This window comes from Ruditapes philippinarum, unplaced genomic scaffold (assembly GCF_026571515.1).
Source record: "Ruditapes philippinarum isolate M1 unplaced genomic scaffold, ASM2657151v2 ctg17145_1_1_1_1, whole genome shotgun sequence".
Taxonomy (NCBI): Eukaryota; Metazoa; Mollusca; class Bivalvia; order Venerida; family Veneridae; genus Ruditapes; species Ruditapes philippinarum.
In genome coordinates this window covers 1-11,506 of record NW_026859298.1, presented here as the reverse complement: position 1 = coordinate 11,506, position 11,506 = coordinate 1, and the positions used below count along the sequence as shown (strand labels likewise).

The 11,506-nt window shown below is 32.9% G+C and overlaps 1 long non-coding RNA gene across 1 annotated transcript; it reads left to right on the top strand.

Annotated features, from left to right (window-relative positions):
- Nucleotides 1-4,032: 4,032 nt before the first annotated feature.
- Nucleotides 4,033-9,385, top strand: LOC132755989 (uncharacterized). The gene is made up of 3 exons (XR_009629274.1): nt 4,033-4,805; nt 7,425-7,503; nt 9,245-9,385. It is a non-coding gene; the product is annotated as an uncharacterized LOC132755989 (long non-coding RNA).
- Nucleotides 9,386-11,506: the final 2,121 nt, after the last annotated feature.

Sequence of the window (11,506 nt, the reverse complement as noted above, 5' to 3'; positions counted from 1 at the left end):
TTAATAAATTGATTGTTGCATTTGCAGATCTAGCATTGGTCATAATGTTGGACTCCTTACCTCAATCGTTTGAAATAGCGAAATTTTACGCTTCATATAAAACTTTCCCGAGGCGGGGGATGTTGGTAACTCTGTTACAAATTCTTGTTCTTATGATATGGCATCCATCTTTGAAGCCGTTTCATTTTTTCCAGTGGTGGCAGATTGACACAGCCTGAATTCCTTTCAATGCAAGTCTTTTCTGCAACATTCAACATAGAAAAAACTATAAGTAATCAATTCAGAAAGGCTACCTCCGTTTAATAACACTAGAAATAGGTTAAATCCAGATTTTAATGGGACCTGAACAGATCATATCATATGAGGATTTTGATTTAATTAGATGGAAATATGTGTGACATGTAATCTCTACAATTATCGATATGGATATGTTGATATGTTATGTAATGTATTATTACACACAATACACATCATACATATAAATATATAGAGGATATTCAAGTTTTTTCTATAAATACATGATTTATTTTCATCGAGTGGTATGAAGATAAATATTTCATGAGTGGCGGTAGCCACGATTGAAATATGGTAATTTTCATGCCACAAGATGAAAATAAATCATGTATTTATAGAAAAAAACTTGAATTTTCTGTTTATTATATACGTTTTTCTCCTTTTTGACATTAAAATTTGAAAGACTTTCCCTTAAATTTTGTGTACTGGCAGAATTTAAAAGAAAGTAGTCCGGCAACACACCAGTGAAAATACGGAAAATATGTTGTGTGTTTCACTGCAGTGAAAATAAATTTTTACAGTGAAAATACGGAAAATGAAAATGCGCATTTTATTTCATCAATATTTCTCAATATTTCATTTATAAGTATATAATAAAATCTATTATTTTAAGAACAATATCCTATGAGACAAATAATTGAATATAAAAAATAATTATAATAAATTGAAACAATATTCTTACACTCCTCGTGATTTTTTCACTATAGACAAAGAAGAAAAAAACCGGTGTTAAACTGCCAATAAACACTGGTTTAAGTGCCGGACGTAATCTCCGCTTAAAAAATAACATTAGTGATCTTCTTTATATTATCTTGTTAAATAATATTGGTCTGAGCGGTGGTTATTTTTCACCGGTTTTCTTGTTTTGGTGCGAAAAAAGTAACCACTCAGGCCTACAACCTTCGTGGTCAATTCCTATGCATCAATTCTCCAAACCGGTGTTTAATATACAAGTAGTCCGTCACCAGTGATTATTTGCAGTTTAACACCGGTTTTATTCTTCTTTGTCTATAGTGACAAAATCACAAAGAGTGTTAGAATATACTATAATGCACGAAGAATCAATATCTATTTACATTTTAACACGTCAAGAAAAATATTATAATTATTATATAGTTGGACTTTAGGTTTGTTGGTTAAATTTGTTTTCGCCTCAGTTTCCAATAGAAACGTTCTTTTTAAAAGGCTTTTCCAGTGTGTGTAGAAACATTTTGAGAATAACAAATTTTGAAATCGTTGATATTGTTTGTTTATTTTATTTCACTCTATAATTTTCAAGCGAACGCCAAAGTATTAATAGTGAAATAAATGTGAAATTAAACTCGTTAATTTGCGACATTGAAATAACGTTCTTGATTTAATTGTTTTTGTTCAAATAAATAACGACTGAATTTTAGATATTCGTGTTTGGATTTTTTTCTTAGTAAGACCATTTTCTTACATTCTAGCTACAACGAAAAAAACTGTTTTTTTTTTATTTATCAGATTTTTCGAACAAAATGGCGCCGTCAATGTGTCGGTTTGAAAATACAAAGGGAGGTAATAAGAACGGCGAGTCCATTGTTGTAGAATAATGCACGCTTCCTTCTTTCCCAGATAGCAGACAGTAGTTGGCCCAACGTTGGGCCAATTACATTTGCTTTGTTGGCCAAACACATAATGCCAACGTTGGCCCAATGTCAATTTGCTAATTGGGGCAACGTTGGGCCAACGGTTGGTATATGGTTGGCCCAACGACTGATTTCCTTCTCTTATCGTTGGCCCTCCATTGGCCCAATGACTGGTTTTCCTTCCTATCGTTGGCCCTCTGTTGGCCCAACAACTGGTTTCCCTTCTTCTTGTTGGCCCCCGTTGGCCCACTGACTGGTTTTCTACAATAAACATTGGCCCTTCGTTGGCCCAATGCCTTGTTTTCGTAAAAGAAAATAATATATACGAATTACTTCAATTTATTACTAAATGTTGTTCACATATCATTTTCATTTTCTTCTCTTTGTTGTTGCATCTTTTTAGTCAGTCTCTTCCTCCGCCTGCCTTCCCTATCCTTGGCATATCTTAGCCACTCCTTCATTGTCTTCTCGATTTCATTATTAGTAGACCCCTGTCTACTTCCTCTTACAGCATCTGAAATTTATACAGTTTACTGATTTTATTTAAATATACACTACTTATTAGAATTCAGTAGTAAAAAGGCACATAAATCTGAAAACATGCAAAAAGAGCTATGGGATAAGACTTTGATAGTAAAGAAATATTTAAAATTACAAGACAATAGATTTAATAGTAACAGAGATATTTGACATAATTACAAATTTTAACCTAAAATTTTAAAGTTTAAAAGGGGCATAATTCTGTCAAAATGCAAACAGTGTTATGATGATCATTTACAACAAAAGAGTCACATTTTACACCCACGGTGTAAATAATTTTCTAACACCGGTGAAAGTAAAAATACAAACCTAATATGACTTTTTTAAGTCTAAGTTTTTCGAATGTTTTTTTCGAGCCTTTTCCAACCAAGTTGTATTCTAGGGCAACGTCCTGAGACAAAGTGTGAGACATAACACGGCGAACATTGCTCTCCCAATTAGACATAAATTTGCTGTCTGAAATGAAATAAAAACAATTTTTGCAGTCGGGTAAAGTAATTTGTGTTTAATGCGAAGTCAACTTCAAATTAAATTTACACAAAGTTTCGTATACACTCTACTGAAATGAGTGGTGTAACTATTAAAAAGTCTAGTAACAAAGCAGAATTTTGCAAATAACTCATAATCAATCATAATTACCTATTATAAATAGATTGTATCAGCTAAACACTGCAGTGCTAATTGTAGTTTGTCAGTTTGTACTAACTTGCAATTTTTTTGCAGTTATCACAATAAATTCAGATGTAAAACTATGCATTAATGCAAATTTTTAATTATCATATTTTAAGCTGATAAACACTTATATTTTTAAATGGTTTTAATTTCATAACAAAAATCAAATTCATTCTGGCTTGTTTACCTGAAAACATCAAAGTATTATCCTTTACCAATCCGCCATTTTGTATTATCACATGACCTGGTCACGTGGATAGTATAACAGGTTTTAAATGCAGGTTTTAATACATTACTTTATTAGAAGGGTTTATTTAAAAGATTAAAGTAAAAAACTCTAGATCTACTTACATTTTTCAGTGTTGAGATTGCAGTCTTATACAAATTTATTTAGATCTATCTGTAAACACGTCCACGCAGCTTCGAAATCAAGCGAGGGAAAGGATGGGTAGTGCCAAAATGATCCTATTTCCATTCATTGATAACATAACCAGAGGTTAATTAGAGTTCAGAGTGGAAGATTCCGGAGGTTTATTGTTAACATTTAGGATGGTTATTCCAGCACATGTGCCTTAGATTATACATCAGATCCTCAAGATTTCTATAGATCTATAATTACACCCCCTACTACTGCATAGCCTGGGCTTTGGTCATTTCTAGACTCACAAAGTAATTATTTCTCACATTTCTCATTTAATTTATATGAGTATTTCTTGAATGTGACAATATTGAACATGGCTTCAAAAAAAACTTTATAAACTTTAGTCTTTACTCATTGTAGTGTACTGTTTATATACAGTAAAATATCTACATGCGTATCTGTTTTAAAAAAATAAATTTTGGGTCCAGAAGGTGCAGTAATAATCATATTTGACGAAAATGTATCGTTGGTCAAACGTTGGCCCGACATCTGTTTTAAAGTACATATTTATCGTTATTGGGCCAACGCAGAAATGTCGCTGGCGTAAACTTATGGTTGGTTCGACGTTGGGCCAACAATTGCATTTATGATACATGTTAATTAGAGTTGGGCCAACCATGGCCCAACAACGATTTTCCTATGACGATTTTCCGTGGTTGGCCCAACCACTGCATGTTTACAGGGTTGTTTATATAGAAAAAATGCGATATAGTGTTAGAACATAAAATATCACTAAAATTCATTCTTATTGATTGTATTTTTATGATCGATCCCAAAGTGCGGTCGTTTCAAACTTGACACCAAAGTGCGTAACGCACGTTAGGGCTGGACCCCAAAGTACCTAACGCATTTTGGGTCGGACCCCAAAGTGCACTTGACCCCAAAGTGCGTTGTTACACTGCTTTATTTGAACTTTGTTACTAGTCTTTGCTACATGCATTTTATCTTCCAAGCAAAAATTGATAGTTCTATTTCATTTATATCTAATGTTTTCATTCAGTGAAGAATAACTTTGTTGTTTTGTTCTTCTTCCTGTATAAGAATTTTTTTTTTAACCAATTATTCTTAATCATTTGTTATTTCTCGTCCGAATAAGATTAAAATTTCCTTTTTAATTGAAACCTTGGCTAACAAATAAAGAAACGCGCGGGATATCGAACTGTTTTCTCTCTGTTTTCAGGACATATGCTTTGACTGAAGGAGAAAAAAACAGACACACTGCCACAGTTAATAAACTGATACAATTCACATCTTTTATGTTAAACGAGGTAATATCTGATTTCCATATGTCTCATTTATCTCTTGGAAAATTACTTTTATCATTATTGCATCGTCTGTGGCGATTATTCGACAATTCACCCCTGCCGATTTTGCGACTCCGTAAAAATTGTATTGCACGACCATGCATATATTTTGATGTGACGTCATTAGCGGTATACAAACATATTGTAAAGACTTTTTGGGGTATGTGATAAATAGAATATTAGATGCGTTCAAGTTCATTGCTGAATTTATTGAACACGTTGAATAAAATAATATTATGCTCGCCAGAGGCTCGCATAATGATATAATTTTATTCAACTCGTGCAATAAATTCAGTATTGAACTTATACACATTCAATATTCTCTATATATTTCACCGAATAAGTACAAAAAGGAATATTTCACGAGTGGCACAGTGAACACTTTTTGTGTTCACGAAGTGAGATATATTTTGATCTTTTATCTAAAAATTTATAAACATATTTTTTAGAAGTACTAAGCAATTTTCTTTTAAAATATGTTAATCTGTTAAATCTCATAATTTTTGTTATTATATTGAATAGATAAAAAAACCTATTTTTCGGCTATCAATTTCATAAAGTACTATTAAAACAAATAGTATTTTGAGTGTGTCTTTTCAGCTTGCTTGATTGCGCATTGACTCGCATCCCTGATTTTAAGTGATAATTGAGATCGCTCAAGATTATTATAAAGTCCAATCAGTTGACCAATCAAGCATACATAGGTCGTGTCACACACACTGATTAATCCTTTTGTACCATGTCCAGGGGCTGTAATACCTTGACATCTTCGATGTTTAAATGTCGTAATTTTTAGCGTGGTGTCTTTTTACCCTAAAGGGAAGTTATGATTAACGTATTTTAGAAATAACCTTTTCTTTTTTTTGTTTTTGCATTTTTCAGACAAATCATTTATTAAACAAGATTCAGTTTTGAAATCAAAAACAAACTCGTAACCTCAGAGTCTAAATTTGGGGATATAATCCTGCTTTAATTATCTAATCCGGCGGCCATATTGAATAGCGAAACAGATTAAAAAGTGTTACAGTAAGTAAGTAAGTAAGTAAGTAAAGCGGTGAACATTATTACCTCGAGAAAATAATGTCATATGCTAGCAAATGAATATTCACTTACAGAAGTTACTTGCTGTAATATGCAATTGATGTTATGTATTAAAAAAGGGAGTGCGCTGTTAAACTTAAGATACATATATAGTATTGTATGCATGTAACTGACAGACACAACAGATCAAGCACACATGCATGAATATAGAAAAATGAAGTTTTTCATGTTCATTTCTCTAATTATAGTGCAATTTTGTCGTACTAAATCATCACTTTTTGTATTGTAACTGCACGTTGCTAAAAAGCTTTTTTTTCGATGCACATACCGCATTAATAACTTTTTATCTTGAGAAAATATTAGAAATGATAGTTTAACGTCTCAATTCCGACTAAAAGGACGCAAAGAAAAGAGGAATTGATAAAAGATTGAACTTGATTTTCTGTCAGAATGTTAGCCACTTTCATGGTATTTCTGCCATCGACGGCAGCATTTATAATATGTATCTGCCTACAACGGCAGCATTTTTTCTTCGACTTGACAAGATTGAGCGTGTGTAAAACTTTCAAGAAAAGACTCACGGGGTAGATATTTGGCTTGCGTGACCCCAATGGATGAACGTCTATATCGATAACAGGAAATCCTGCCATTTACTTAAAACTGAACAGAAAACAGACATTTTCACGGATTTTTCCGAGGCTGTCACTTTTAACCTGCTCAAAATAGTCTTAAAACAGGAAAAAACGAGTCTAAAATTACCTTACTGTATCTCCATTCAATGGACAATAGTTTTATAGCAATGAAATGGGCCGTATTTGTGTAATAAAATTAAACCAACCAAATTTTAACCTACATGTATCGATCGGTAATTTTCAGATATCTTCCATCACTGCAGTGATCTGCCATCACTGCCGCCGGTAATACGGTGTGGCTAATAAACACTGGTTATGGACTACTTGTTTATGAGCCTCTTATGTTTTCTCCCTCGAATAAATAGTTTACAAAGCCTTTTAAAGCAACAATAAAAAACATTGTAACTAATAGTTTCAGTTCTTATAATGTATCTTTTTCATACAATACTAAAATAATATCTCACGTATAAAGCCACATATTAGATCCATATCAGTTAAAATAAATATTTTGACACCCGTAAGCAGCGTAATGACGTCATTGTAAGTTGTTTTATCATTTCTATATTTTAACAACAGAAGGATGCGAAATCGAACAGCGTTATACAAAAATCAGCACCGGGAGTAATCTCTGCTTGAAAAAATAACATTAGTGATCTTCCTTAATTTCTCTTATTAGAATCGAAATAATATCTGTCTGAGCGGTGTTTATCGGCATTTAACACGCGGTATTGTTGTTTTGATGCGGAAAATTAACCTCTCAAGCCTATGGCTTTTCATGGTCAATTCTTACGCATGATAAACCGCTAAGACCGATGTTAATTCTTAATTTCTAACACACACACTTTTTGGTTTCTTCTATATTCAATAGGGAACAATGGGGTAATGCTAGAAAATATATTACATTTTTCAGGTGGATCTAACATATCAACTAATGGCCAGACTACTCGTATACAATTTCCTGTCTTTTTGCTGGAATTTACATAGCTGATGTAAGTGTTCATAGGGAACTAACCGATTAACTCTTCGTATTTTTACATAGTTTAATAAATAAACGACAATCTACAAATTGAAGCAGCCCTTACAAAAAAGGAACGAGTAAGACTTATACGATATGATATTAATTCCTAAGTGACCAATAATCTTTATTGTTCTCTATTAGATGAAATTAACCATAAAATCCTAAGCCAACACAAATTTTCAAATTAATATATTTTCAGAGGCATTTGCAAATTCATCACTTTTGTGTGGCAGCGTGGCCGAGTGGTTAACGCGCCGGACTAGTCTTAGAATTTCTGACCGCTTTGGTTCAAACCCTGTCAGGGGGCAAGCCGTTGTTTCTTTGAGCAAGAAACTTTACATTAATTGCTTAGTAATGGTTGGTTCATGGAACGGATTTCGAGAGCTTTACTATAAGCTTATAGCTTCCAATACAATCGAACTAAAATAAATTTGTACATGTGTATAAACTAAATTATCCCTTTGTGACATATTTAAAAAAAGGATGTTTCAAATGTTACCACATATACACATTCATGTAAAATAACCCTGCCCTGTCTGATATTTGTAGTGTAACGATAACCTGGATTAAATTCATGTATAAGATACCGGTAGGAAGTTAGCAGTGGCAGTGAGCAGTAGCAAAGTTATAAAACATGAAATTGGCAGGAGTAGAGCAGTAGCGCAGCAGTAGCAGTAGCAGAACAGTTGCATTAGCAAAGTTATAAAACGTGGTTGGCAGTAGCAGTAACACAGCAGTAGCAGTAGCACAGCAGTAGGAGTAGCAAAATTATAAAGCTAGAAGTTGGCAGTAGCAGTAGCAAAATTATGAAACGTGAAATTGGCAGTAGCAGAAGCACAGAAAGTAACAGTAGCGCAGCAGAAGCAGTAGCTAACTTATAAAACGTGAAGTTGGCAGTAGCAGTGGGCACTGCAGTAGCAATAGCAAAATTTATAAAACGTGAAGTGTTTCAGAGTGTCCGAGAATTAGTCGCAGACCAAAGAAATGAAACGTGTGCCTAGAAGTCAAACATGTCATAAACACCATTGGCTATACAAAATTACTGAAAGTCTGCGAGTGTCACATAATCTGGCAGGTCCTTAGAAGTCTGAATAGTCATTATCTGCATTGGTACCAAAATTTCCTTAAAATCTGCGAATATAAAACATTAAGTCGCAGGCCAATGAAAAATACATTTTAAGGTCCCTAGAAGTAAAAAAAATCATTATTTCTATTGGCACCAACACACCTGAACGTCTTCAAAGTGCCTCATACGTGCCTAGAAGTCGAACATGTCAATAAAACATTGGCAACAATAAACCCTGGAAACTCTACGAGTGTTAATATTGCTACTGCTACTGCTGTGCAACTATTACTGCCAACTTCACGTTTTATAATTTTTGCTACTGCTGTGCCACTGCTACTGCCAACTTCACGTTTCATGTGTTACATGAATCATTAGCCGCAGGTATCACGCGATGCACCATTTGTAGAAAACCATGTCTTATATTGTTATGAATATTTCCACACAGCATGTGTTTTATATGTATCATGCATCTGCCGGTATCAAGCCAAACCATGTCTTTTATTGTAATGACTATTACACACATCATTTTGTCTAATGTATCTTGTATCTGCGTGTATCAAGCGAAACACTATTTGTTGAAAATCATGTCTCATATTGTAATGGATATTCCGACGCATCATGCGTTAAATGTATCATATATCCGCAGGATCCAAGCGATTCGCCGTTTGTAGAAGATCATCTCGTCAACGATGCCGGACAAGCAGATGGTGACTACATAATAGATGCTTTCGTTAATTGGGGAGAGGCTTCATTACGTCATTTTAATTATGACCATTGTGCTTTGCTTACGGGGTAAGGAAATGTTTCTTCTTTTTTCCTTTTATATTTAAGAAATAATATATCCAAACAGTGAATTTATCGCCCAATAACATCACTGTCTAGAGTTCGGATGCGATGAAGGGCGTAGCAAGAGGGCGTAGCAAATATAATGCTGCCGTACGTGATATTTAAAGCTAAATTGCACCTGGCCCCGTGTTCACAAAGATTTAAGGATCAAGATCAGGATCAAATTTAAAAACTCTAATATTCTTCATTGCTTATCTTCATAGATTAAATATCTAATATTAATTTGATAAAACTGGACTAATAATAGCAAGTTTATGAATTTTTTAGATACATTTATTGTTATTTTTCTAAGATACGGACATTTTACAGTTGATCCAAATATTGACCTTGATCCTAAAATTGATCCTTATTTTGATCTGAAAATTTTAGTATTTGTTTTGTTTTTTGTTGATTTTATCCCAAAATAGTTTGGTTTCTTTGCAAATCAGCAATATTTTACATTTTGAATATATACCATTCAATTCTATGAAAGCATGATTAATTTTAGTAACATAAAACAATGAAAATAAAATCAGGATCACTTAATCCTGATCCTGATCTTTTGTTAGTGAACACGGGGCCAGGGTTTCATTCCACTAACGCACTTTCGTTATCAGAAATCAAGTTTGAACGTAACTGTTTGCGTAAGCAGAACATACGTTTTATTTTCGTTTCACTAAACTTTCTTAGCTATATATATATATATATGCATTTGTGTAATTTTAAACGTAAAGTAACGCTCACTTACTGCTGGCGTAAGTTGCACGTTCTGTATTATAGTGAAACGCAACTAACGTAAACTTACGTTTTGCGTAAATCCTAAATTTACATAAAAATATATACGTTAAACTTACGTTATGTAAGTGAAACGCTCGTCTGGTTTGTTTCCGTACATATTATCAACAGTGATTTTATTGCATAATAACACACACTTTCGGTTCTTTATGTTCAATAGGGAAAATGCGGGTCGTGTTAGAATTCTCAATATTTAATATATAGAGGATATTGAATGAGTGCAAGTTCAATACTGAATTTATTGCACGAGTTGAATAAAATTATAATATGCGAGCCTCTTGCGAGCATAATATTATTTTATTCAACGAGTGCAATAAATTCAGTATTGCACTTACACGAATTTAATATTCTATTTATCACATACCCGAAATAAAGACCTTTTTCAGTGAAATAAGAGTCAGTTTTCATTGACGCGCCTATAGTATATAACGCTAACATTTAGCGCGTCTTTACACAATGTTTGTATAACGCTAATGACGTCACGTCAAAATATATGCACGGCCGTGCAATACCATATTTACGGAGTCGCAAAATCGGCACGGGTGTTTGATAATTTCTATAAGTATATAATAAAAAATACTTTTTTTAAATCTACCCTAATTTTCATTCAAAACGTTGATGGTAAAATTAAAAAAAAACAAGATGACAAAAAAAACAAAAAAAAAAACCGCAATTATTGATAGAAGGAGCCTTGTTGAAGAAGTTTGTGGGTAATGTAGAAGTTGAATAGATGTATATGGGCTTGCTTTGAATTCACGTATGACTTGGACATGCTCAGTATCTTGTAGTATTTTTTAATATTTTTTCAAACATTTTGAACAAATCTTTTCGAATTTAATACCATTCAATGTTAAATGTCGAATTATTATGAGCGATACAATCAGTTTGGGATATATTATTTCTTAATTATACTTAATATTGGTGCAAGTCATGTACTCGGTAGCTTGCACTTTATAGTACAGCCCCGTGAATAAGCTCAATAAATCTGAGCTTGCAATATTTTCAATTTTGTCGTTTAAGACATTCTTTATGGATTCTGTTTCTATATACTTCATCAATAACGCAAAGATTAATCCTAAAATATGTCAATTTAAGCGACATTATTTACAAAAGTATTTGTTTATCAAATAATTCATTACTGTTAAAATACATATTATCAAATGAAAATGAAGGTCTATGTGTTATACTGTAAACCATTGAATGACAAATTTGGTTTTCAGGAGAAAAAATCATAATGTTGACAGAATTTCATATTTGAATTAAATATAATAGATCTAATATATATTTT